The sequence below is a fragment of the Saccopteryx leptura genome, chromosome 1 (genome assembly GCF_036850995.1).
Source record: "Saccopteryx leptura isolate mSacLep1 chromosome 1, mSacLep1_pri_phased_curated, whole genome shotgun sequence".
NCBI lineage: Eukaryota > Metazoa > Chordata > Mammalia > Chiroptera > Emballonuridae > Saccopteryx > Saccopteryx leptura.
The window spans coordinates 374,094,387-374,120,606 of NC_089503.1; the positions used below are offsets into that span (position 1 = coordinate 374,094,387).

Sequence of the window (26,220 nt, forward strand, 5' to 3'; positions counted from 1 at the left end):
CTGCTTGATCCACCGGCCAGTTACTCCAGGCGGTCAGTGTCATTACCTGCGCTTGGGATCTCCTGCTTGATCCACCGGCCAGTTACTCCAGGCGGTCAGTGTCATTACCTGGGCTTGGGATCTCCTGCTTGATCCACCGGCCAGTTACTCCAGGCGGTCAGTGTCATTACCTGGGCTTGGGATCTCCTGCTTGATCCACCGGCCAGTTACTCCAGGCGGTCAGTGTCATTACCTGGGCTTGGGATCTCCTGCTTGATCCACTGGCCAGTTACTCCAGGGGCCAGTTACTCCAGGCGGTCAGTGTCATTACCTGGGCTTGGGATCTCCTGCTTGATCCACCGGCCAGTTACTCCAGGCGGTCACTGTCATTACCTGGGCTTGGGATCTGGAACCATGTTTACTCATCAATCCATTTTATTGACATCATGTGTAAGCACGATCCAATCTTTCCAGGTCCTTTTCTACCAAATCCAAGTTCAAAATCTGTCTGTAAGTGCTTAATAGGAATGAAGCATCGTGTAAACCCCAAAGGGAAGGAAACTCATAGAGTCTAGCAGGGCTGACTACCAGGAGAAGGGTGCACTTTCCATAACATGGGGCTTCCGGGAAGCATGACTCACTTCAAGTTGGGAAAATGAGGACCAGCTTCATCAAAAAATAACACTTTTTAAATCAGAATTTGCAAAATGTCCACCTGTAAGCCGGATCCATAACTGAGTTTTATTTGTCCTATCATATAGGATTGTTTCATTAAATTGATTCTGTTGCTAGGCTTTAAAAATTAGGGAGATTTTATATTTAAAATCTACATCCCAGCTTCTCTTAAAAGATTGGTAGAACTGGCTTCACTGAATCTCCTTTCCCACGGGCTACAACTGCCCTCCCCAGGTTACGGTGAGGGTTGAGGACAGCAACATTTTGGACAGTCTGCATGGACTATATTATGATAACCCTCTGACTTCATTTCCCAGCTTCAGATGAGCTAAGTCTGCCCTTCTCAAGAGGGCAAGCACTCTCCATCCTCACCACTCTCTCTTGGCCTGCACTTGGCCTGCTCCCCGTATATGCAGGGAGTGGGGGAAGACAGAGCCGGAGTGAGGAGTGAGGGTAGATCAGGCTCCGGCTGACCTTGAGCACCAAGTAAAGCATTGCAGTTAACCCCGTGAACCATGGGAAATCATCAGAGTATTCAGAGCGGTATTTTAGGAAGATCATGATGCTCCCGGAGTCTAGCTTAGATATGAGTAAGGGAAAAAAAAACAACAAGGAAAATCAGTAAGGAGACTGTTACATTCTTGAAACACCCATGTCTTCATATTTGGATCCCTCTTTCTTAACCCAACACGGCAATTCTGTAGCATGAACTAGAAAGAATGCTGGACCAGAAGTCAGACAACTGGACTGAGGTCAGGGGTCTACCCTGGCTAGCAGAATGCTTTGTAGACCTCCTGGGCTCATGATGAAATGGCAGCGAGGGTGACATTGACCTCCCTGGATTATGGTGAGGATCAAGCAAAGCAATATTTTTGGACAGTCTTCACGGACTGGAATGTCATCGCCTCGTGCCTTCATTTCTGTAAACTTCTCTTTATCAGCAGGCTCTGCTCCATCTCTTTTCTACTGACCGCTTTGATTTTATTCAAATTATTTCCAAGCTTGGAGCCCTCCAGGGCTTCTTATTATTTCTGCCTCTTTAATTGAGGCTTGAAGTCAGGATTTCAGGGTTGGAAAGGACCGGAGAGACAGCTGAGGGCCTTTTCCTTCGTGCGGCCGCCTCCCCGCCAGTCGTCTGGGCGCTGCTTGACCCTCTCCAATGAGGAGACTGTTTTCGTGATTAGTCACTTTTTTCCCTGAAACTCCGAACCTCAGCTCATCCATCCTGATCGCAGTGGCTCTGTGAACAGACCAAGTCTGCTCTCTCTTTTGTTCCTTGAAGACAGTTATTCAGTCCTCCCCCTACTCCCAGACCTCCCTCTCCAGACTGAATTCCAAGATAATGCAGGTTATTCTTCATAAGACATGGTCACAAGTTCCCCTCCTCGTCCTGCCCAACGCACCCCATATTTCAGACACCAGCTGTTCCCGCTGTTCTCCCCTGCCACCCCATAGCCTTGCGCCCGGAGCTCACGTTCTACCCTCGACGGGGCCGAGAAAGCCCCCTCACCCCACCTGCCACATTTGCCTCTCCTTGCTCTTAACTGAAACTTTTCCTCACATTTTATGCTGCAAAGTGGGCCAGTTTGTCTGAGATAAAAGTTGTTCTCTAGTGTCGTTGAAGAAGCCATATTTGGCTAGACTAAAAATGTTCGACATTATTGAGGCTTTGGTATTCTATGTATATTGTTCAATTACAGTTTGCACTCAGTAGTATTCTGTATCATTTTCAGATGTGCAGCATAATGGTTGAAAATCATGTACTTTAGAGTGCCCCCCCATGTTTGAAGTATCTGCCTGGACCTGTAAATAGTTATTACGTTATTGACTATGTTCCCTATGCTGTAATTTACATCTCTGTAACTACCAATTTCTTTTGTGTGTGTGTGTGTGTGTGTGTGTGTGTGTGTGACAGAGACAGAGAGAGGGATAGATAGGGACAGACAGACAGGAAGGGACAGAGATAAGAAACATCAATTCTTCATTGCGGCTTCTTAGTCTCCTTAGTTGTTCATTGATTGCTTTCTCATATGTGCCTTGACCTGGGGGCTACAGCAGAGTGAGTGACCCCTTGCTCAAGCCAGCATCCTTGGGCTTCAAGCCAGCGACCTTTGGGTTCAAGCCAGCGACCATGGGGTCATGTCTATGATCCCATGCTTAAGCCAGTAACCCAGCACTCAAGCTGGTGAGCCCACACTCAAGCCTGACTTTGGGTTTAGAACCAGGGTCCTCTGCGTCTCAGTCTAAAGCTCTATCCACTGCATCACTGCCTAGTCAGGCTGTGACTACTAATTTCTACTTCCTAACCCCCTCACCTTTTTTCATCTAGCCCCCCAACCCCCACCCCCCGTCTGAGAACTATCAGTCTGTTCTCTGTATCTATGAGTTGATTTTACCTTTGTTTGTTTGTTTATGTTGTTCTTAAAAAAAAAAAAAGCCTTTGGGGCTGTGCGTGCATGAATACGGAGCACATTGCTGGTGTGCCTGCCGCTGTGTCAGTAGGCGAGCCTGGGATGGACGGAGACAGGCTCGGAGGGGAAGCGAGGCCCCCAGGCTGCAAGCTGCGTGGAGCTCATCACAGCACACGAAAACTGGTCCCTGCCGCAATAGCTAGAGTAAGGGACAGTGGTTCTCAAAGTGTGCGCCAGGGCGCACTGGTGCACCCTAGCAGATTTCCAGGTGTGCCCTATGGTATTCCAGAGAAATATGTGCCTGTTGGGGACCAAAAAACAAACAGGGTTTTTGGAGTTTAGATTTCTGGGGGACAGAGGTGTGGGGAATTGGCTGTAAGCTGACAATCTGCCCAACCCCCCACCTCACTTGCCTGATTAGGTTGCAAAAGGCTATTAAGCTGTGGTGCTGGATTGTTTACACTACCCACCATGTTCCCTGGAAAGACTGGAGGCAAGTTTCTTCTATCCTTTGTTTGGTGTAAAGTTAAGATGATATGTATGGTGGGGGTTTTCTGCACTCAACACAATTAAGAGTAAAAAGAGAGGAATTCTTCAATGTATTGATGAGGAAATGAGAGTTTGCCTTTCAAATATATGCCCAAACATTGAAGAAATCACTAGGACACATCAGGCTCATGTTTCTCATAAACACAAGAATGAAAAAACTTAACACATTCGCGCTGGGACCTGCTGAATTTACTAAATCTTACTAAGAATGTATTAATATATATAAATATATATAAAAAGATAACTATTTTGTCTTTTTTAAAAAATTTTTAACCCCTCTTTTTAACAAATTCTAAAAAGCATAACTCAAGAAATGTAACATAAAAATGTTTTTTAATGTCAGAATAAATTTAATTTTGTTGTATTTATTTCGTTTCATTACCATAAAAGCACGCTTGGACTTTATATATTTTTTTCTTTAATATTTGACTTAATTATTATAACATATTTCTCAGAAATCTGTATATAATGCACCTACAATTATTTGTAGGATTTTAAATGTGCCCTGACTTCAAAACGTTTGAGGAACCACTGGATGTGGAGTGGTGTTTCAGAAGCATCCAACACAAACACTGGGTACTTGTGTTTAACAATTGTTTACAGCCTTCCTTGTTTCAAAAGGAAGAAGGTATAAGGTTGTCTGCATACCCACGATTGTGCAGCCGTCTGCTGGGACCCTTCTCTAAACCTGGCTGGGAAATTGCAGCAGCCGCTTAGGGAGGTGTTGGCTGCTGCTTTTGTCAAAGGTGTGGGGATGGTGTCAGTACAGGGCACGAGGCAGGTCAGATTTGTTGGATGGTTGCTGCTGTGCTTTTCTCTCAGGGAGATGTCCTCCCACCCGCTCCGATTCTAAGTCCTTGATTCCTGCCTTGCCCGCGACACGCCAGGCATTGCATGCGTTTCACCCGCTCCGATTCTAAGTCCTTGATTCCTGCCTTGCCCGCGACACGCCAGGCATTGCATATGTTTCACCCGCTCCGATTCTAAGTCCTTGATTCCTGCCTTGCCCGCGACACGCCAGGCATCGCAGGCGTTTCACCCGCTCAGATTCTAAGTCCTTGATTCCTGCCTTGCCCGCGACACGCCAGGCATCGCAGGCGTTTCACCCGCTCCGGCGCCGTTTGTGCTCTTTTTCCGTCTGACTTCTCAACACCTTTCCTCTCCTGCACCCAAAAGAGAGAAGCTCCATTGTCAGCATTTTCCACGCCTGTCAAAAGACCCAACTTTTAAATAGCTTCTGAGTTTTCTGCATTTAAAGAGACAAGGTTTGGAGTAAGCAAAGATTTCTTTAAAAAGACACACAGAAAAAGCACTTAACCATAATAAAAAGATGGATGAGCTGGACTCTTAAAAATGAAGGGTTCATATTCATCAAAAGATGCCACAGAGAATAAAAAAGGCAAGCCACAGACCGGGGGAAGGTAATCACAACATTAATATCGGATATAGGGCTCATTTCCAGAATATATCAAGAAAGCTTACAAATCAGTAAGACAAAGACAGACACCCCAGTTAAAAATCAGCAAAATACCCACACTGTTGTCTGTGCCCATGAGTTCTTTTTTTTTTATTCTTTTTTGCTCAATCTTTCCACTCCTCTTCACCAGCTCCCCACCCCAAGAGCTGTTCACCTTCTCCCTGTATATGACTGTTTCTATTTTGTCTTAGTTCATTTTATTCATTAGATTCCACATATGACTGAAATCATATGGTACTTGTCTTTCTCTGACTGGTTTATTTCACTTAGCATAGTGCTCTCCAGGTCCATTCGTGCTGTTGCAAAAGATATGATTTCCTTCTTTTTTATGGCAATGTAGTATTCCATTGAGTAAATGTACCGCAGCTTCTTTGTTCGCTCATCTACTGATGGGCACTTGGGCTGCTTCCAGATCTTGGCTATTGAAAGTAACACTGCAATGAACATAGGATGCATATATTCTTTTGAAATATTGTTTTGGGATTCTTTGGATATATTCCCAGAAGTGGAATTGCTGGATTATAAGGAAGTTCCACTTAAATTTTTTTGATATAATTCCATACTGCTTTCCACAGTGGTTGTACGGATCTTCTTGGGGGGGGGGGCAGTACAGTGTACAGAGATGTGCTGTAGAGTTGGGCAGCTGAAACCTGTATAATTATGTTAACCAGTGTCACCCAATAAACTCAATTTTAAAAAAAAGAATTTTTAAAACATGCAATACCTGACTATTTAGTCAGGGGTGCTGACCTCTTTTCTCTTAGACTGTCAACAAAAATGATAATAGTCAACACACACACACACACAGGCCTGACCTGTGGTGGTGCAGTGGCTAAAACAGCTGACCTGGAATTCTGAGTCACTGGTTTGAAACCCTAGGCTTGCCTGGTCAAGGCACATATGGGAGTTGATGCTTCCTGCTCCTCACCTCATCCCTTCTCTCTCTAAAAATTAGTAAATTAAATCTAAAACACTCACACAAATCAGCAAATTATTTGAACAGACATTTCAAAAAATAAATACCCAAATTGCCAAAACCATTATTTATTAGGGAAATGCAATTTAAAATCCCAATGAGATACCATGACACAGCCAACAGAGTGGTTAAAAGCAAAAAGATAAGTCAATGCCAAGGGTTGGCAAGAAGGGAAACAGCAGAACTCTCATTTATCACCAGTGGAAGGACTGATTCTTACAAATGCTTTGGAAAACTGTAGTGCCTTCTAGAACTAAATATATTTCTACCCTGTAAGTTAGTAATTCTACTTCCCTATAGAAATGAGTGCATGTGCCCACCAGAAAACATGCACAAGAATATTTATAGCAGTCTTATTCATAATAGTGCTAAAGGAAAAAATACCCAAATGTCTATCATCAGGAAAATGGATGGATAAATCTGGACATATTTACACAATGGAATGCTACACAGCAATATAGAAGAATAAGCCACTATATGCAACACAATCATAGAGAGGAAAAGAAGGAAGATTTGAAAAATACATATTGATTATCCTATTTGCAAAATGTTTAAGAACAGACAAAACTAATTATGTCACTAGACACCAGAATAGTGGTTACGCCATGGCCTAGGGAAGGTGCTTATTGTCTGCGAGAGGCAGAATAGAGCCTTGTAAGGTGCTGAAAATATTTTGTATTTGGAGCTGGGAAGCCGTTGCATTGATGGTGGTTATACCATAAACATTCACTGGGCTGTGCATTTTTTTTTTTCTTCTTTTCATTTTTCTGAAGCTGGAAACAGGGAGAGACAGTCAGACAGACTCCCGCATGTGCCCGACGGGATCCACCTGGCACGCCCACCAGGGGGCGACGCTCTGCCCACCAGGGGGCGATGCTCTGCCCATCCTGGGCGTCGCCATGTTGCGACCAGAGCCACTCTAGCACCTGGGGCAGAGGCCACAGAGCCATCCCCAGCGCCCGGGCCATCCTTTGCTCCAATGGAGCCTTGGCTGCGGGAGGGGAAGAGAGAGACAGAGAGGAAAGCGTGGTGGAGGGGTGGAGAAGCAAATGGGCGCTTCTCCTGTGTGCCCTGGCCGGGAATCGAACCCGGCTCCTCCGCACGCTAGGCCGACGCTCTACCGCTGAGCCAACCGGCCAGGGCCGGGCTGTGCACTTTATATCTGTATATTATACCTCAATAAAAATAAATTAAGAAGGGGCAAAGTTGGGAACAGAAACTTGATGATCTCCATGCCCCCTCCCAAAACAGGAAAGGCTACATAAGGTCTCATTGTCAAGTGGGAAAGGAGATAGCCACATAATGAGTTGGAAATCGCCGAATAGAATATCGACTCAAGAAACATGGTCTTCAAATTTCAATTCTTCACTAATTAGCCATGCGATCCTGGAAAGTAACCTATTTAAGCCTCACTTTCTCTATCAGTAAAATGGCTGACTGCTGAGGATATCCTGTGCCCTCCCAAATCACAAGATCCCAGCAACTGCCTTCCCACCCAAGGCCAAGACGAAGATAGGGTCCTGAGCTGGCTCTGCTCTGCTGAATGACACTGAGGAGCAGAGCCCTAGCTCTACGCATCCTGGCAGATGGTGTAAGGGCCAGCCCTGCAGTGAACCCAGCAGTGGGCTGCTGCCGCTCCTGCACCACCGGGGGTGGGAGTGATGTTCTTTCAGGCCCTCACTGAGTCGCCTCCAGTCATGGCATGGAAAATCAGCTCCTTACAGTGCAACGCAATGATTTCTGGTCTGGGTTAACCTGACCTGAGTTTGTAACTCAGTTCTAATACTCACTGTCTCTGTGACCTTAGTTTACATTTTTCCTGGAGCCTCAGTGTTCTATAAAATAGGATAGTCACCACCAGTTCAGAATCGTTGTTTCAGGATTTAATGAGATAAAGTATTTCAAAAAGTACAATGCCTCTCTGAAAAGTGTAACCATTATTCTTAGTGTTGCCAATGCTTGCTGTGCCCACCATCAATGCCCTAAGTGTTAGATGACACTATATTTAGTTATAAACTGACTTCTTAGTTTCATAAAATAGTAAAAGCAGGAAAGAAACTTAAAAATGATCTTGTTCTCACCAAGCATTGGTTAAGGTCCTTTTGGGTTGCAAACAATAGGTGCTGGAATGCTACCTTAAGCAAAAATGGCAATTTATATTTATAGAAAGGATGCAGGAGCATCTTCTGCAATCGCGGGGAAAACTAAATGCCAAGACTGCAGGATGGCAGAATCAGGACCATGCTATGGGCAGCAGGTTTGCAGGTCCTCCCTTGCACATCATTATTAATGTGGCTCAGCTCTAATGTATCCCAGTCCTGGGACCTGATGGAGCACTCAATGTCCAATGCAGCATTCAGCTTTCTTACTGATCCTGGCCATGTAGGAAAGAAGGGAAGGGAATGGAAGGGAAGGGAAGGGAAGGGAAGGGAAGGGAAGGGAAGGGAAGGGAAGTAGGAGAAAAGAAAGGAAAGGAAGGGAAGGAAGGGAGGGAGGGAGGGAGGGAGGGAGGGAGGGAGGGAGGGAGGGAGGGAGGAAGAAAGAGAAAGAAGAGAGAAAGAAAAGGGAAGGAAGGGAAAGAGGGAGGGAGGGAGGGAGGAAGGAGGGAAAGAAGGAAGGGAAGGAAGAAGGAAAGGAAGGGAAAGGAAAGGAAAGAAAAGGAAAGGAAGGGAAGGGAAGGGAAGGGAAGGGAAGGGAAAGGGAGAGAGGAGAAAGAAGAGAGAAAGAAAAGGGAAGGAAGGGAAAGAGGGAGGGAGGGAGGGAGGGAGGAAGGAGGGAAAGAGGAAGGGAAGGAAGAAGGAAAGGAAAGGATGGGAAGGGAAGACCTGCTTCTCCCACAGTCTTTCTCATTTCAGGGAATGACACTCTCAGCCACCCAGTCACTCAGGTCACAAGCATGGCGTCTTCCTTGACTATCTTCTGTCCCATACTCTCCATATCAGCAAATCCTTTTGAGTTCACCTCCGAACTCCAGTCCTCCCCCCTCCACTAAAGCCACAGTCCCGTCACCTTTCTGGACACGCAGTCATTTCTGACATGTCCCCTTCTTCTCTCCTAACACTTGCTCTCCTATAATCCAGTCTCTACCCTAGTCTTTAGAACACTCAGCTGGAGTGAACTTTTGAAACCACAAATTGGGTCCTGTTACTCTGCACAAAATCTTCCAGTGGCTCCCTGTTTCACTTAGAATAAAATCCAAACACATTACCCTGGCCTGCAAGGCCTTACATAACTTGGTCAATTTGTCTTAACTCATCTCTATGTTGCTGTTCCCCATTCTTTTTTTTTTTGTTTTGTTTTGTTTTTTTTTTGTTGTTTTTTTTTTTTTCATTTTTCTGAAGCTGGAAACAGGGAGAGACAGTCTGACAGACTCCCGCATGCGCCCGACCGGGATCCACCCGGCACGCCCACCAGGGGCGACGCTCTGCCCATCCTGGGAGTCGCCATGTTGCGACCAGAGCCACTCTAGCGCCTGAGGCAGAGGCCACAGAGCCATCCCCAGCGCCCGGGCCATTTTTGCTCCAATGGAGCCTTGGCTGCGGGAGGGGAAGAGAGAGACAGAGAGGAAAGCGCGGCGGAGGGGTGGAGAAGCAAATGGGCGCTTCTCCTGTGTGCCCTGGCCATGAATCGAACCTGGGTCCTCCACACGCTAGGCCGACGCTCTACCGCTGAGCCAACTGGCCAGGGCCTGTTCCCCATTCTTATGCTTCCGGCCACACGGGTCTTCTTCCTGTTTCTGCCTCCACCCTAGTCTCCACCCTAGTCTTTAGAACTACTCTATTGACTCCTTTGTATCATCTCTCCAGGGATGCTTTTTCTCATCACCCAACTTGAAGTAGCTGCTCCCTTCCTCACTCACCACTTCACCACTGCCGTATCTCGCCCGAAAGGATGATTGTCCCGTCTTAGAAGGTACGATGTCTACCCCTGGATCATTCACCTCTGGCCAAGGTCACAGGGTCCCTGAGCACAGGCATGGCCCTCTGGTGGCCCATCCTTATGTATCTTCACAGCCCTAAAAGCCATCATAAGAGGGTTTAGTCCTCATGTTACAGATGCAGACACTGAGGCCAGAGTGAATAAGGGACATCCTATATTATTGAATCCTGTCATTTTCAATGGTAGCAGAATGTGCTCTATCTGTTCTTGTTGAAACGTTTCTACGTCTCTGTCTTTTAAAAGCAATGGTGTTAACTACGTGTTGATAAATATTTTCCTTCATCTACACCTACTCTGTGTTAACATTAGTGCCAGAATTCTCATTTCCTCCTACAAAATAGAAGTGTGACCCAGATTCCCCAGATTTTCACTATGGTACAAGATGTTACAGCTTCCCATGCTAAGTTTTTGAGGGGTTTTTCTTCCTCCTCCTCCTCTTCTTCTTCATTTTTTTTGGTACTTCTGATTTTTTAAAATAATACTCTGGCTGTCCCTTTAGTCACTAAAGTCTTAGCATCTTTAGATAGCTAGCTGTTTTGTTTTATTGTGTTTGGTTTAGTTTTAATTAAGGCATAGCGCTAGTTGGCAAATTCTAAAAGTAGGATCCCATTTGAGGTTTTTTTTTCTAACTATAAAACGATTTCAAAATGTAGTCACTTAATACTGCAATGTATCTCTACTCAGTGACAAGAATTCAGATTTGGGTTTAGCGCATTGGAATTTGTATACAGCTTTCAGTCTAACATTCCTGCCCACTGGTTACTGTACTTTATCTGAACTCCATCCAAAGAAATAAATACCATAACATGCTTTCAAAGAATAAAGTAAAAAGATAACCTGACCAGGCAGTGGCGCAGTGAATAGAGCATTTGACTGGGATGCTGAGGTCCCAGGTTCGAGACCCCGAGGTCGCCAGCTTGAGCGCGGGCTCATCTGGTTTGAGCAAAAGCTCACTAGCTTGGACCCAAGGTCGCTGGCTTGAGCAAGGGGTCACTCGGTCTGCTGAAGACCCGCGGTCAAGGCACATATGAGAAAGCAATCAATGAACAACTAAGGTGTCACAATGTGCAACGAAAAACTAATGATTGATGCTTCTCATCTCTCCATTCCTGTCTGTCTGTCCCTGTCTATCCCTCTCTCTGACTCTCTCTCTCTGTCTCTGTAAAAAATAATAAATAAATAAATAAATAAATAAAAAGATAGAAGTAAATTTGATATAGTGTCTATCAAACACATGAGGTAGGGTATGTATATATTTTTTGAGGTGGGGGATTAAGTAAGATTAATTTAGTTCCACTTCCTAGTCTTGTTTCTCAGGGATCTGTGAGTGTTTCAATAAAGAGATACAGAGTTAGAGACAGAGACAAGAGATTTAAATAGACATAGGTTCTAACACATTTTAACTTTCTGTTTTCATTTCTATGATAATAAAATTTTAATACAGCAACCCCAGGTTGCTGTTGTTTGTTTGTTTGTTTTTGAGAGAGAGAGGCAGGGAGAGAGAGCCAGGAACACGGAGCTGCTCCTGTGGGTGCCCTGACCTGGGAATCGAACTGGCAACCTCCGTGCTCCAGGACAACGCTCCAACCAACCAAGCCGTCCAGCCAGAGCTTAGTTTTTACTGATTTTTAGAGAGACAGAGAGAGAAAGGGAGAGAGAGAGGGAAGAGGGAAAGGAAGCATCCAACTGCTGTTCCACTGAGCCACTAGCTGAGGGTCAAGTTGCAATCATTAAGCCCCTCCAGGCCTCCAGGAGTGTGGTACCTAGTTTGCTTCATTTGCCCTCACTACTGCCCTCACCCCACCCAACAGAATTCTTCTTAATTATTGGAATGTTGACATGATGTCCTACACTAAGCAACGTCTATGACACTCACACAAAATCGATCGTAGTTACAACTAGAAGGGAAAGTCAGCTACTTTGGGAAAGTACATACAATAGCTCACACTATTGAAGGTATTTTTAAAATTAATTATTTTTTTCTCTTTCAAGTTGCTGAGAGGATAATTGCATTTAAAAGCACAATATTAATGCTAGGCACTGTCATTAAGCAATAGAATAGACTTGGTGGTGCAGCTTGCACGAATTAATGACTCTTCTGGTATATGGTGAACCTTCCGGATTTGACTAAAGCTTTGAAGCCAGCTTGGCTTTGGCAGAATATTAAGAAGGTCAAATTTGTTCCAAGGTGTCCCACTTTGTACCACCTTTGGGGGTTAGTTCTCCCTTCAAACTGGTAGTTCCTTCTCTGACCATTCTCTCTAGAAAATGTTTTCGAGCTAAAGGAATGACCGCCGAGTGATTTTCACAGAAAACTAGAATTTATTTCTTGACCTGAACTCCTTTTAGCAGGAAACGTTCTGAAAATGTATTACATACTTCTCTGTCTTAATAAGTAGCATAAATGAAAAAAGATGGGAGTTTTCTTATCAAACTAAAGATTAAGAGACTGTTATTTATCTCTATTTTCATCAGGATGATGATATCGATAGTGATAAATGATTTAGAATGCACAGACAAGTTCACATTTCATTTGGCCCCTCAGAAACTCTGCAAAAAAGCAGTATGTTCTGTGCCTACCACTTCTTAGCGTTTCTCCTCCATGTTACTTTTTTTTTTTTAATTGATTCTAGCTATCTGGGTTGTGTAAGGGTAGTCAGGTTGTCGGACAGTGGGTTGATTAGCATTTCAGCCCCCCGCTGGGAGGGGAAGGGGGCCTTGGCTATATGTAACCCTTTCACCATTCCTGGGCTAAACAATTTCCTTGCTGAGAGCAGCTTGCCTCTTCCTCCCCCCCTCTGAAGCGACAAGAGGCTGCATCTTCTCATCCGGAACGCGCCGGCACAGTCCATGCTGAGCCAATCAGTGTCTGCAGAACCTTTGCACTGAAATCCTTTCTTGAAAACCAGGAGCCCCCACCAGGGTGCCTGCTGCAGCGAGAGGGTGCCTGCTCTGCGGGACCATGCAAGGTCAGGGCCAGGTCCTTGAAACGTAATAAAGGGACACTGCAAGTAGTACCGAGCCTTTATCACAGAGTTCTCTTGAAGGGAGTTCAGAAATGAGAAAAGAACGTTTGAAGAGCTTCCACTGTAAGGAAAGAAAATGAAGAGGGAATTCAGAATACATCGCTCACAGAAAACGAGGGGATCAGGGAACCTGCAGATACTCCGATACTTTCAGCCTCTGTACAGTGCATGTTCACCAATGAAGTAAAAGTTGGTTTTGCATCTTATTTGCATAATCAAACAACTTTCATTGACTTGTTTGCTTTTCTGATGTTCTTGTTTAATAAAAAAAAATCAGATGCTTCTTTTTTTTAATCACTTCATATTCATTTTGAAATACCCCCTAATTTTTTCGAGTAGTGTATTTTGGGTGGATGCATCGGCATGTAAAAAAAAAAGGTTTGGCTTTGAATCTGCTCTGGACCCACAGTGTGGCCACTCCAGTAAAAGCAGAAATGCAGTGGAAAAGATTTACAGGAGATACATTTTTTTTTTAGCTTATTGCAAAAGAAGATGCTTTAGTGTTGGAATGAATCTTGTGTTGGTCATTTCTTTATGCATTTATTTTTTTCCTGGAGATTTTCAGAACATTGTAGACACTTATTCAGGAAATACTTATGTACAAATAAGAATCCAGGCCCTGGCTGGTTGGCTCAGTGGTAGAGCATCGGCCTGGCGTGCGGAAGTCCCGGGTTCGATTCCCGGCCAGGGCACACAGGAGAAGTGCCCATCTGCTTCTCCACCCCTCCCCCTCTCCTTCCTCTCTGTCTCTCTCTTCCCCTCCCACAGCCAAGGCTCCATTGGAGCAAAAGATGACCCAGGCGCTGGGGATGGCTCTGCGGCCTCTGCCTCAGGTGCTAGAGTGGCTCTGGTTGCAACAGAGTGACGCCCCGGATGGGCAGAGCATTGCCCCCTGGTGGCCGTGCCAGGTGGATCCCGGTCAGGCGCATGCGGGAGTCTGTCTGATTGCCTCCCCATTTCCAGCTTCAGAAAAATACAAAAAAATAAAAAAGAAAAAAGAATCCAAATGGTAGGTCAGGTGGCCTCTGGGTATCACATAACTGTTGCATTCTCCTATTCCTCCCTCTATTATGATTTAACTTTTAATGATTTATAGAGACATAAATTATTTTAAAATTTAAGAATTTATAATGAAACATGAACTTCAGTCAGATACAAAGAATTATTTATGTATTAAGTAAATGCAATCTTAAGGAAGGAAAGAGAAACATAGCTTCTATTTATTATTTCCAGAGTTACCTTCAGAGGCAGATGGGATCTACTAAGCATTGATCAAACCTTTTGCCTAGTGTAATTACTTTTTAGTTGGAAGGAAGTGTTTGGATCCCAAAATATATCATCAGAAAAAGCAACAAGAACTGACCCCAGGTGATACGCATTGGTGAAGTCTCTACTACATTCCAGCAAGTGGCCCTTCCCTTTTTTGACTCAGAAGACTGATATTTGCAATATTTTAAGGATGGCTCAATCGTCAGGACCACATGCAAACTCATAAGAGACTGATGAGTAAATTATAAGGCCATTTCACTAACTCGCAGTGAGAATAGAACCACCAAAGCAACTAGGTATTCACACGCTGTGACCAGTTCTCCAGGTAGGAAAAGCAACATGGCAGGCCAGGATAATCCCGAGATAGCCTGGTGATTGTAGAACAAGAGTAAGAGCTCTGTGTCCAATAGCTTAGCATATGGCTACTGTATTAGTTTGCTGGGGTAGCCATAACAAAGTACCATATACTGGGCAGCTCAAACAACAGAAATGTATTCTCTTACAGTTCTGGAAGCTAGAGGTCTGAGACCAAGGTGCTGACAGGGTGCTTTCCTCTGTGGGTTGTAAGAGAGTCTCCATTCCCTGTCTCTCACCTAGCTGCTGATGGTTTGCTGGCAATCTCTGGCTTTTTTTTTTTTTAGCTTGGAAGCATCACTTCAATCTCTGCCTTCAGCTTCATGTGTCATGAAGCATGTCTGTATGTGTCTGTCTTGAAATTTCCCCTTTTAATAAGGACACCAGACACACAGGGTTCATTTCAACTTGATTACCTCTCTAAAAAATTCTAACTCCCAAATAAAGTCATATTCTGAAGTACTGAGGGTTAGAACTCCAACATATATTTTGGGGGATGAAACAATTCAACCCATAACAACTGGTATAGATCCTTTTCTGTAATTGAGGCGCACCTGCAGTAGACCTTGGCTTTTACTGCAGAGTGCTGGGAGGGCCCAGCACACCTGTCAGTTCCTGTGAGGCATGCTGTCCAACCTCATTTTGAAAGCATCAGATTCAGCTCTGCTCAGGTTATGTTCAGGGCTCCGGACACTTTTCAGTTCCGTGTCTTATTGCCTTGGTAATTGGTGACTTTCCACAATTCATTCTCCAAAGCTCTCCTAATATTTAAGGAATTTATTTTTCAGGAGGGGGAGAAGCTTGCTTTTAAATCCTTGTATAATTAATTTAAAACAGTCCTCTTTTATTAAACATGTAGGTAGTTTTCAACATCTCACTATTATAAACAACACTCTAATAATGATGATAAGGTTTATTGAGTGCTTACTGTGTTTCAGGGGCTACTCTTAAATATTCTGCATGTATGAACTGATTTATAATCCTCACAATAAGGTAAGAAGTCAGTTCGGTCTCCTACTCATGTTTTTTACGGATGAGGAGACTGAGACCCAAAGAGGTTCAGTGTGGTAGAAGCAGGCAGCTTAGCGCCCGAGTCCTGGTGCCTGAGCGTGGAGTCGGACCCTCGCCCTGCACCTTATCTGTGTGATCTTAGGCGAGTCATTAACTTAAGCCAACCTGTAAATGTGGGGATAATAACAGCACCTGCCTTGTAAGACTGTTTGAATCCTAAAACAGTTACTGCCGTATACTTAGTGTTCAGTAAATGTCAGCATAAACAGCCCCGTCCTCTCTCTGTATCTCCCCCACCCCGAGTGGAGATTGCTGCATTCAAGCCCCGGGTAGCCTGACTCCAGGGCAGTCGGGACCATTGTCAGGAGTGGGCCAGTGAGAATTGCTGTTAATAAAAATCTGCCTCCTTCCTTTAGCTGACTTCCTCCCCTTTCTGTTTCATTGGAAGAAATATAAATGAATGACACTTGTGTCTGGACCTTCCCTCGCGGTGGCTTCCTGGTTCCGTCACTATCGTCCTCACCCCCGAGTCATCAAGGCCTCCCTCTCCTTCTTCTCAAGCTGCAGTATTTCTTTCATCTGGACAACAGATGCAGTCTTGAAGCCGTGCTTCCCCCATCTTCTTTTATTTCTTCTTCACTGTTAAGGGTCTTTAAATCGTAGACTGTGTTTCCCTCTGTTTTCTTGTCTCTCTGTAGTCCTGCCTTCTTGCTCTGCCTGCAGAAGCTAACCTTGCTCACTGCCAACTCCGATGGGCGCTGCTCAGTGTGGGTCCTGCCCTGTCCCTCACCCTCACGTGGGTGAACCCTCTCTCCTTCTGGCAGTGACTTCCTTTCTGGGTTATTGCCCCGCTCTTCTTTTCTGCTTTTCTTCTCTTCTCCCATTACTCCTCATCTTCATTCTCAGCTTCTCTTCCGTTCTTCCTGTTGACGTCCGTCTTCCCAGGTTCTGTCCTTAGCCCGCGCTCATCGCCCTGTTCCTCCTCTCAGATTTTTTATTTATTTATTAATTTTAATGGGGTGACATTGATAAGTCAGGGTACATATGTTCAGAGAAAACATCTCCAGGTTACTTCGACATTTGATTATGCTGCATTCCCATCACCCAAAGTCCAGTTGTCTTCCGTCACCTTCTAACTGGTTTTCTTTGTGCCCCTCCCCTCCCCCAACCCCTTCCCTCTCCTCCCCCCCACCCCATAACCCCCACACTCTTGTCCATATCCTCCTCTCAGAGTTTGAGTTCAGGTTCCACATATAATCCTGGCGAGTTCCATCTCTGTCTCTTCGGCCAGATCTGTAGAGGGAACTTGCATGTTTATTGCTTATATGTTTATTAGACATGACCACGTGGGTATTCCAAAGGCACAGCAAACAAAACATGTCCAAAGCGGAGTGGCTCATATCTTTATTCCTATAAATCAGCTGCTCCCCCAGGATCACCGAGAACCTGGGAGCCGCCCACCTCTTCCTTCCTCTTGTGCCCCTCTGCCAAGTGGTGTGGATCTTTCCGAGGATTCTCCCTCCTTGTTGTCCCGCGATACCTTCTTTTCTTCTCCGTGCTCTGCCCCAGGCTTGGCCCAGCCCCACACTTTGTCTCTCCATGATGACTACAGCAGCCCCTGAGTGTGGCTGTCCTATCTTCATCCCTGTCACCCTCTCGTTCAGTCCCACACCATAGAAACATTAATATTGCCCTTTTCAAGAATAACTTTAAAATATAAAAGTGATATCTGCTATACTGTTTTTCTTAAACCTTGAAAAATGTATTGGAACCCTGGTCCATGCTCAGTGAACAGAGCGTTGGCCCGGCGTATGGCTGTCCTGGGTTTGATTCCTAGTCAGGGCACACATGAGAAGTGACCATCTGCTTCTCTCTCCCTCTCTCTCCCTTTGCTCCCTCTTCCCCTCCCTCAGCCAGTGGCTTGATTGATTTGAGCATGGCCCCGGACACTGAAGATAGCTTGGTTGGTCCAAGCATGTCAGCCTCAGGTGCTAAAACTACCTCAGTACTCAAGCATCAGCCCTAGATGGGGTTGCCAGGTGGATCGTGGTAGGGGCTTATGCGAGAATCTGTCTCACTATCTCCCTTCTCTCAGCTAAAATAAAAAAAGAAAAGAAAAAAAAAAAGAAAATGCATTGGAAACACAACAAAGAAAATAAGGTTTTTTTGTTTTCTTAAAACTCAAGTATAACTGTTGTAAACATATTGATGCATTTCCTTTCAGTTTAAAACTATAAAGCATGTATAATTTTTCTAGTCATTATTAGAATCATGTTCAAAATATGATGATATTATTCAGTTTCTTCACACAACACATCGTGCATTATCCTATATCATTAACACCTCATTTAAATTGCAGGTAGTAGTGTGATCTAGAAAGTGACATCGATGAGCCATAATTTAACCACTCCTCTGCTGTGGAACATTCGGATTGTGCTTTTTGTTTTTTACCATTTTAATTAACACTTTGTGCTGCAACCTATAGGTCTTACCTCTTACTATTTCCTGGGATCAATTTGTCAAAGTGAAATGATTAGACAATGAATATGAGTATTTTTGATATATTTTGCACATTGTTTCCCAGAGCAGAGGGAACCAATAATTCCCTCTTTATTGTCTGAGACTGGGTGTAGCACTTACACTTGCCAGAATGGAATGTTCACATTTAAATAAGATATTTTCTGATCTGGTAGTTGAAAAATGAAACCTTGGTATTTTCTAAATGAAATTGAATGTGTTTTCATATGTTTATTAGCTGTAGCTATTTGTTATTCTGTGAATAGCCTATTCATGTTTATAGTCTGTTTTTATATTAAGGTTTTAGTTATATTATTATTGGCTTTCTGAAATGGAAGCCTTGCTTAAAGATTTTTCATTGTTTCCTCTACCTCTCAGGGTCAAGTTGAAATCCCTTAGCTTGGCACACAATGCCTCCTATTATCTTGTCCTTCACCGTTTTCCCTTTCTGCACCAAGATTCTCACAAATACACCACAAGTTATTCTGGACTATTTTCAGTTCTCAAAATAATGTATTTGTTCTTTATGCCTCTTGTCTTTTCAGCATGATCTTTTTTCTCTGCCTGAATCACCATCCTCTCTACCCGCCTGCTATTTTGCCTAGCAATCTCCCATTCACCTTCAGACGAACGCAGGAGTTACCTCTCTGGAGACGTAAACTGCTCTCCACCTCTTGGTCTGAATTATGAGTCGCTCTTCTGTGCTCTTATAGCATCTGGGAAAGCCTCTCTCATAGCCCCCACCACACTATATTGGCTTTCCTGTTCACAAAGAGGGCAAGTCCTTTGTTTCTGCTTTCCCTGGGCCTAACAATAGCTAGCAGATAGGATATACTCTGTAAAGGTTGGTGAAATAGAAAAGCAATGAACAAAGCTATCATTTTTCATCTAACAAGAGCTGTATTTGCTCTGGGCAGTGTACCTCAATTTGAATTTCTTATGTGAATATTGCGATCATAGGTTTTGGCCCTTCATATATCCAAGTAGGTAAAGCTGTAGTACTTTCTAGTTTATTAATGCCCTAGTAGATAGAATGGGTGGTTATGTACACCGAGTGTGTCTATACTTCTCTATAAAATAGTTAAAAAAAAAAAGAAGTCTTTGGCATGGATTTGATTTTCTCCAAAATTTAGCACAAAGAATTGAAAATTATAAGTGCATCATGTTCAAGTATCCTAGCATTTGATTTCTCAGCTTAATTTTATAGAAAACATAGTGAAATGCTAAGAACGTAGAGAATGGCAGGATGGCAGAATGATGGCTGGAGGATGGATGGATGGATGGATGGATGAAGGGTGGATGGAAAATGGGTCTAAAGTTTACTTGCTGAGTAAAATTCATGTTTATTTAGAAAAGATAAATTTATCATCTTACTCCATTAAGGCTGCTATAACAAAATACCATAAACTGGGTGGCTTATAAACAACAAATGTTTATTTCTCACAGTTCTGAGGGCGCAGAGGTTCAAGATCACGACATGAATAAACTTGGTCTCTGGTGAGCGCCCACTACTTCATGGGCGCACATCTTCTCTCTGTAACCTCACGTGGCAGAAGGAGACTAGGGAGCTCTGTGGGCTCTCTGTGAGATAGGGCACTAAGCTCATTCATTCATGAGGGTCCACTCTCAGGACCGAAGTACCTGCCGAAGTCCCCACCTCCCAATGCCATTACATTGTGCATTAAGTTTCAACATAGGAGTTTGGTATGGGGGACACAAATATTCATATCATATCACTCCATAATAGAAGAATGTGCCTGTGTCATTTCAGCAGACTGTTTGAAGTTCAATTAAATTGCATGCTAAAATAAAAATAATAAGTCAACCTCTAAAAGGGAAGTTGACAAATATATATTTTACTGTGCATTTAGAGCAAAAAAAACAAAGCAAGCAAGCAAACAAAAAGCAAACGTCACTCCCAAGAATCCCTCAAAATGATAGCATGACAAGACTATCCCCAAACCAATGAATTATATTAGGACGCCAGAGTTTACTTCTGTAACATATTTGTCTTGGAGGAAATTGGAATAATAATTGCATGCTTATAATTTACTTGATGAGTGTGGTTAATGATTGGGAAACCAACCGATCTCTCAAGTACAGTCTTGACCAATTTTGCTACTGCCCATAGCCTCACCTCGTAGTAGCTTTGCAAACACTACTATCTCCCCCTCTCTACAGAACAAGAAAGAACTGAGGTTGGTATTATCCCAGTTGCCTGACGGACTAATCATGATTTAGTGTAATAAGTTTGCTGATTGAGGGCAGTTTCAAGAGGTATTTGCATTTTAAGCCTTTTAACTTTGGTTTTGGAATGTAAGAAATTTTAGGCATCGATAAGCAACTAGAAAGATCTGAGCTGTTTGTGCTGGTGGCTGAAGTCTGTCCGCACATTCAGGCCTCTGTGCCTTTCCATGTATGGGGCTGCCTGCCTACAACACTGGTCAACACTTCTGATTCCCTCCCCGCCCCCTAGTGGCTACTAATGGATAAAGAAAGTATGGATGCTACTGTCTAATTAGGGTTCTTTCTTAGGCATGCCTCTAGGGCACAGCAGCACTGCATTACAGGGACAGGTGTATCCTTAGAAGACGTTGAGAAAGAGTCCTAGCAAAGTAAGGACAGAATTGCAGAACTTTTCTGGCTATAAAATGAAAAGTTGGGGGGGGTTTGTTGAGGTTTATAAAAGGCCATAAAGTGTCTTGTTGTTGGTGTTCTTTTAGTTTGTTATTGATTCTTTAAAATTTACTTTTCAGTTACAGTTGACGTACATTATTATATTAGTTTCAGGTGTACAACACAGCAGTTAGACATTTATGTAGTAACTTATAAGTGATCACCCTGATAAGTCCAGGACCCCTCTGACACCATCTATAGTTATTACAATGTTACTGAGCAGGATGGGTGGGCAGAGTGAAAGGGCCTGAGAAGTACAAATTGCCGTTATGAAAATAGTCATGGGAAAATGTTGTAAGTGAACAGGACCTTGTCCATGGCGGAAAATGTAGAATCTGAGGAACATTTTGTGTCAATCTATTTTTTTTTTTTTAGTTATCAAGAAAAAGTCACAAAATACCATTTGGTTTCCTTCTTGACTCTAGGGTTTTAATCCAAGCACTGCAGTGCCTGGAGGGGAAGCCCCTAAAGCTAATGGTGCCCGATTCTGACTCACTGGCTCACAGACAGCCTTTGCTCCTGTCACTGGGTCCCGTGTCACTCCAGAGCAATCTGACTACACGTGTTACCTGGCATAATGAAGACACACTCTGTTCTCCTCGTTTTCCCTCACCCCTTCTTCTTCGTCTACCCTTCTTGCTTTTATGTAGACAGCTCAAATAACACCAGTGAACATACTGGTTAATTACATTCAATGTCTATCAGTTCAACTGATTCAGCTTTTTTTTTTTTTTTTTTTTTTTTTTTTTTTTTTACTCTACTGTTCAGTTTTTAGGATACAAATAAAAGTTCTCTTGGCCCTGGCCAGTTGGCTCAGTGGTAGAGAGTTGGCCCAGTGTTTGGAAGTCCCGGGTTTGATTCCCAGCCAGGGCACACAGGAGAAGCACCCATCTGCTTCTCTACCTTTCTCCCTCTCCTTTCTCTCTATCTCTCTCTTCCCCTCCTGCAGCCAAGGCTCCATTGGAGAAAAGTTGGCCCGGGCACTGAGGACAGCTCCATGGCCTCTGCCTCAGGCGCTAGAATGGCTCCAGTTGCAGTGGCCCAATGCCCCAGATGGGCAGAGCATTGCCCCCTGGTGGGCATGCTGGGTGGATCCTGGTTGGGTGCATGTGGGAGTCTTTTTGCCTCCCCGCTTCTCACTTCAGAAAAATTCAAAAAATAATAATAATAATAATAATAATAGACTTTAAAAAGTTCTCTTCGAAACACACTGATTAAATTTCTCTTTCTAACTTTAGAGCTTTAAATAACTCCTTCATCTTTAGAGCTCTTCTTGTCCTCTTTTGTCCTTTCATGGACCTCAGCAAGCTGCCTTTTACTTCCCCTGAACCTTTAGCTCTTTAGACCGGTGAACTGGGCTTGTCCACTGGGGGCAGGCATGACTAGGCCACAGTTACAGTGTGGCAGTACTCTGTGGACCTGTACTCCTTGTCTCCTCTGATGCTTTTCAGGGATTGTGAGGAAATAGTATTAAATCAATTTTATCCTTTGCAATATATTTTAATCAGACGTCCAAATTCTACCCAGAAATTGCACAATTTCCTGCAAAATACAGTAGATCCTTAAATAACATGGGTTTGAACTACCTGGGTCCACTTACATGTGGATTTTTTGTTCAGTCAGTATACAGTTGGCCTTCCATATATCCCCATGGTTTCACATCCTTGGATCCAACCAATCAAAGACCATAAAGTATTTTTCATCTGTAGTTGGGAAGCTATGGGTATGGAGGGCCAACTGTATGCATTGTTAAATCTGAACCATTTTATATGAGAGACTTGAGTATCCATGGGTCTTAGTAACCTCAGATGTCCTGGAATCAACTCTCTGCTGATACCAGAGGATGACTGTAGCTAAGTTTTGGGGGAGTCATAAGTTATATATGGACTTTTGAAAGTACATGGGGAGGAGGGTGTCAGAGCCACTAACCCCAGCATTATTTAAGGGTCAGCCATAATTTTACTTAACCCAGTCATGATCTTGCTGCCTAATTCCTTCTACTCATGTCAACTGGATGAGATATAATTCTTCCTTTCAAGCTTCTATCTCCAGGTTTTTAGTCATATGTCTTTGATTATTAACTTGACAGCACCACACCATATTTATACTGCTCTAATGATTCATTTCTCTACACTTTTCCTGGGTTTGAGAGTTAGGTAATTTTTCCATTGGGGTGTTTTCTTTGTTATTTTAGGCACATTGATTTACTGGTATTTAAAATTGTTCTGGAACAGTAATTCACAGAAAATTTAAGGGTGACCATGAATAACTTGAGAAGGGGAGAAAGCGTTCAGTGCTGCAGTTTTATTTGTCACTGAAGAGGGCAATAAAGCAACAGACACACTGGCCTCCTGTAAGCTTTGTTGCAGTTGTCTTTTCGTATTTTTCTCTTTCTCATCATTTAACATCTCAGCACTGACATCATTTTGACTGTACAAGGTATCATAATTGTTCATTCCATCTACAAAGTTGGAATTTCATTCTTCATTTGCGTTAGTTCACGATTATCCATGTTTTTCCTCCATGTGCAAGAGTGCTAGATGGATAAAATTCTATGTTAGGGAATATAGGTAAAGATCCTGTAGAAAGAGAACTAAAAATTCAGTGAGGTGGAAGTGTTTGATTTTGTTTTTTTGCACAACAGTTCAGAGGTAGCTGGCAGTCCGTGGTGGGGCAATAGCTGTGCTCCACAGTGTCATCCAGGGATCCAGGCAGCAGGCTCTGCCATGTTCTCTACATAGCTCTACCTCTAAGTCCAAGGTGGCTGACTCCTCCAGTTTTCTTCATTTCCCAGCCTAGAGGAAGGAAAAGCATGGAGTAGAGGACAATCAGTTTTGGGGTTACTTTTAAGATTTTATTTATTTATTTTAGAGAGAGGAAACAGAGAGAGAGAGACAGAGAGAGAGAGAAAGGGGGAGGAGCAGAAAGCATAAACTCCCATATGTGCCGTGACCAGGCAAGCCCAGGGTTTTGAACTGGTAACCTCAGCATTCCAGGTTGAAGCTCTACCCATTGTGCCACCACAGGTAAGGCTGACAAACATTTTTTTTAAAAAATGAGATTGAGAAGTTGACTGCATTATTCCACTCGCATTCCATTGGACCAAATGTAGTCATGTGGCCACACTTACCTGCAAAGGAGGTTAGGAAATGTAGTCTCTAAATGAGTAGCCATGTTCCCAGGTCCTCGGCATTAGAATCCTAATCATCCAGCACTAGAATTCTCTAATCAACTGCTGGTACCTGAAGTCCCCAGTGGGAAGGATTCCTCACCAGAGTTAAAGCCTCAGTGCTGAGAAAGCTGGCCTACCTCCCAAAAGTCACCTCCATATTTACTTATTTCTTTTCATTGTTTCACTGAATGTTTTCTATTGTTTCTTCGCAGCAGCCTTTTAGGGTTTGTGAAATTTCTTTCTGCCCCAGCTTCCTGTTGCTGGAATTTGAGAATGAAGGTCAGAGAAAGGGACACCATGGGGCAGAGGGTTTAGCTGCATTTTTGTTGAAACTCTTGATTATGAAGAACTCCCACGGACATATTTATCAATGGATAAGAGTAAGACTCCATTCTCTCTGTAGGAAGGGAAAAGAGAGTGGGGTTTGGGACTAGGAGAAGGAAATACATTAATATCCTCAATTTGTATTATACTTTGCCACTTACAGAGCACTCTAAAAGCAAATAACTTTTCTGATTATTGCAATAACCCAGCTGAAGTAGGTAGGGCAAATATTGATTTCATAGGGAAGGAAATTGAGATTTAAGAACAGACACTTACAGAATCTGTGGCCTCTTTCAGGGCTCCCATTCTCTTTCTAGAAGAAATAAAAGGAAGCTGTAAACCAGGCCCCCAGGAAAGTCTCACAACTTGATCTTAACAACTTGCATTTGAGTCTTCCTGAAAGAGCTTACATTGATGGCAGAGAAAACCTGTTATTAAATGTGTGTATACTTGAGGATCATGAATGTTTTATTTCTGTGAAAGGTTTTCTGTGTGAAGTTTAATCAGAGGAAGTTAAATGAAAAGAGCCCCATCAGCCCCTGGTTGGTTGGCTCAGCGGTAGAGCATCAGCCCAGCGTGTGGAAGTCCCGGGTTCAATTCCCGGCCAGGGCACACAGGAGAAGCGCCCATCTGCTTCTCCACCCCTCCCCCTCTCCTTCCTCTCTGTCTCTCTCTTCCCCTCCCGCAGCCAAGACTCCATTGGAGCAAAGTTGGCCCGGGCACTGAGGATGGCTCCATGGCCTCTGCCTCAGGTGCTAGAGTGGCTCTGGTTGCAGCAGAGTGACGCCCCAGAGGGACCAAGCATCCTATCCTGGTGGGGATGCCGGGTGGATCCCAGTTGGGTGCATGTAGGAGTCTGTCTGGCTCCCTCCCGCTTCTCACTTTGGGAAAAAATAAAAAAAAGGCCCCATCATGGAAGTCATGTCTCTGACAATGATATCACAGGATATAAAAAGTAGTTCAGTGAAATGTTCACTTTAATCTAAGATGGAAAGTGTGTGTTTGCTTCAGGGGTCATAGTGAGAAAAGGAAAAGGTTCGTATAACCACTGAACCCTTTCAGGATAGAGACCTGTCTGAGTCAGCCACCTCCACAGAGAGCCCAGCCCAGTGTCCAGAACTGGGCTCCATAAATGTTCATATAACCGAACAGAAAGCAGAGACTGAGTCCTACTTTGAAAGGTGAAATTAAAGTCTACTTCTGCCATGAAGCCAGCAAAGGTATTCCGATGAGGTGTTGCTTCCTGTAGACTCTACAGTGTAGAGTCTCTCTGTGTGCGAGTCGGGGGCCTTCAGGCTGAGTATGTCCGAGGCTCTCACCCATTAACCTCTTTCAGGCCAGTTTTGTGTTCACACAAAGGACCTCTTCCCAGTTCCACCGCCATGATAGAAGGTTCTGCCAGCCATTTTCCAGACAATCACAGGGAATAAGGGTTCTTTGCTTGGTTGCTTTGTGTGTGTATGTGTGTGTGTGTGTGTGTGTGTGTATTTTTCTTAAGTGAGAAGCAGGGAGGCAAACAGAGAGACAGACTCCCACATGCACCCGATGGAGATCCACCCGGCAAGCCCACTAGGGGGCGATGCTCTGCCCATCTGGGGTGTTGCTTCATTGCAACCGCCTAAGACGATTGCATAGTGCCCTCCCCAGCGCCCGGGCCAACTCGCCCCAGTGGAGCCATGGCTGTTGAAGGAGAAGAGAGAGATAGAGAGAAGGGAAAGGGGGAAAGGGAGAGAAGCAGATGGTTGCTTCTCCTGTGTGCCCTGGCCGGGAATCGAACCCAGGACATCCACATGCCAGACCAATGCTCTACCACTGAGCCAACCGGCCAAAGCTGCCTGGTTGTATTCTTGAAGTGCCCTTTCTAA

At 44.0% G+C, this 26,220-nt stretch overlaps 1 protein-coding gene across 3 annotated transcripts in view; it reads left to right on the forward strand.

Moving 5' to 3' along the window:
* The window catches only part of RCAN2 (regulator of calcineurin 2), a 263,986-nt gene that overhangs the window by 179,640 nt on the left and 58,126 nt on the right, over positions 1-26,220 (forward strand). The window lies entirely within an intron of this gene.